The sequence below is a fragment of the Triticum dicoccoides genome, chromosome 4A (genome assembly GCF_002162155.2).
Source record: "Triticum dicoccoides isolate Atlit2015 ecotype Zavitan chromosome 4A, WEW_v2.0, whole genome shotgun sequence".
NCBI classification, from domain to species: Eukaryota; Viridiplantae; Streptophyta; class Magnoliopsida; order Poales; family Poaceae; genus Triticum; species Triticum dicoccoides.
The window spans coordinates 279253213-279255783 of record NC_041386.1 but is presented as its reverse complement, the minus strand read 5'-3'; positions in this window follow the sequence as shown (position 1 = coordinate 279255783).

The following is a 2571-nucleotide window of genomic DNA, read 5'->3' as shown; positions in this document are numbered from 1 at the left end:
TCTAATGTTCATGAGAATATGATGCTGCCTAAATTGGATACATTTGTTTTGCTTACAAATGAAGGGCCTAGCTTGGAGAAGGATGAACATTGGAGCAAGAACAAGCATGGAGATGATGGCATGCGCAAGGGGAACAAGAACGGAGTTACAAGTGATGATTTCAGGACTTTGAAGCCACCATAATGGGTGCATGAAGCCTTGGACGAAATATACAAGATGCCACTTCCTAAATTTCGTCCCGAGGCTATTTTAGGTGCTGCGTCACCTTATTATTGGGCCAGGCCCATGTAATTTCGAAATACATAAGTATAGGCTATTTTTAGAGTCCGTATGTGTGGGGAAACAAGAGATAGGGTTGATTTCGAACCCCTCCACCAAGGGCCACGAAATTCCCCCCTCTTCCTCCATATATATACAGCCCTTAGGGCATCGTTTAGACTTTGGGTTTTGTTTAGATTAAAAGTTCGCCATAGCTGCAACTCCGCGTACTTCGTTTGTGTTCAACGACCAGACAAAGGCGTCACAGAACCCCACCTTGATCAATAAAGCTTTCATCTTATATTCGCAATATCCAGATTGCAATCTTAGTTTCTTGCTTGTTCTTCGTTTGCTCGCAGGAAACAGACCCTCGTGGTCAGGTTGATCGTGCTCCGGCGTGGTCAATAACCTCTTGGAGTTGGTTTAGCGATTGCTAAGGCGCGACGTCCTCGCACGTTCGTAGTCGGATCGTCAAAGTCGACTTCCACCAAAGCGATATCCATCATCTCATCGAAAGATCGGGACCCTCGCCTCTATCAATAGGATAGGGAAAAAAATTGCCCGTGAAAATTTTGGCCTAAAAACTGCCCGGGGGTCTCCAGACTCTTTTTTTTTTCGAGACCTAAGCAGGCAAGGAAACACGAATCGGAATTTAGATTGATCTCAAGAACAAACCTAATATGAGAAGAACTCGGATTGGTGGTGGATATATGGTTGTGGTATATGGCAGCGGTTGATGAGGACATCAATACCATTGTTACACCCACAGCCCCTACTGCTACATATACGGGACCAATTACTAGAGCTCGCGCACGCCAATTAAATTATCAGGTACTTTCGTTTCTTGGTAATGATTCTAATGTTCATGAGAATATGATGCTGCCTAAATTGGATACATTTGTTTTGCTTATAAATGAAGGGCCTAGCTTGGAGAAGGATGAACATTGGAGCAAGAACAAGCATGTAGATGATGCCATGCGCAAGGGGAACAAGAACGGAGTTACAAGTGATGATTTCAGGACTTTGAAGCCACCATAATGGGTGCATGAAGCCATGGACGAAATATACAAGATGCCACTTCATAAATTTCGTCCCGAGGCTATTTTAGGTGCTGCGTCACCTTATTATTGGGCCAGGCCCATGTAATTTCGAAATACATAAGTATAGGCTATTTTTAGAGTCCGTATGTGTGGGGAAACAAGAGATAGGGTTGATTTCGGACCCCTCCACCAAGGGCCACGAAATTCCCCCCTCTTCCTCCATATATACAGCCCTTAGGGCATCGTTTAGACTTTGGGTTTTGTTTAGATTAAAAGTTCGCCATAGCTGCAACTTCGCGTACTTCGTTTGTGTTCAACGACTAGACAAAGGCGTCACAGAACCCCACCTTGATCAATAAAGCTTTCATCTTATATTCGCAATATCCAGATTGCAATCTCAGTTTCTTGCTTGTTCTTCGTTTGCTCGCAGGAAACAGACCCTCGTGGTCAGGTTGATCGTGCTCCGGCGTGGTCAATAACCTCTCGGAGTTGGTTTAGCGATTGCTAAGGCGCGACGTCCTCGCACGTTCGTAGTCGGATCGTCAAAGTCGACTTCCACCAAAGCGAAATCCACCATCTCATCGAAAGACGGGACACCTTTGCCTCTATCAAGTGGTATCAGATTTCCAGGTTGCTCGGTGAGATTTTACAGTTTTTCGTAGTTTAGATCGAGTCTGTTCTTCATACCTATAGTCCACGAAAAAGCCACAAAAAAAATTAGGTCTAGTCCATCATATCCGAACCAATCTGAGCCTTGCATAATCTTTTTAGGGTTTTGGTTTGTTGAATTTGCGGTTGCATCGTCGTGTCTAGTTGCTGGTCTTAGAGTCTAGTCTTTTAGAGTTTCGAGTTCTGGTCATAAGTTGTCACGCCGCCGCCGCACCATCATCATCGCCCCTGCCATCTACCACCACCGCACCGAATCCGTATCCATATACCACCACCAATCCGTGTCCATATACCACCACCGATCCATATCCATATACTACCACCGCTACCACCACCGCTGCCATATACCACCACCATATATCCACCACCAATCCGAGTTCTTTGCTTATTAGGTTTGTTTTCGGGATCCATCTAGATTCCGATTCGTGTTTCCTTGCCGGAGTAGGTTTCGGAAAAAAAAAAGTCGGGTAGCCACGCTCCGTTTAGGCCCAAAATTTTTCGAAAACGCATTTTTCGAAAAAATTTCTGGCTATCCTATTTTTAGGTGTTTCTGAGTGTTTTGAGACAGGTGCCATTATAGGAAGTTTTTTTTGACCCGTTTCCA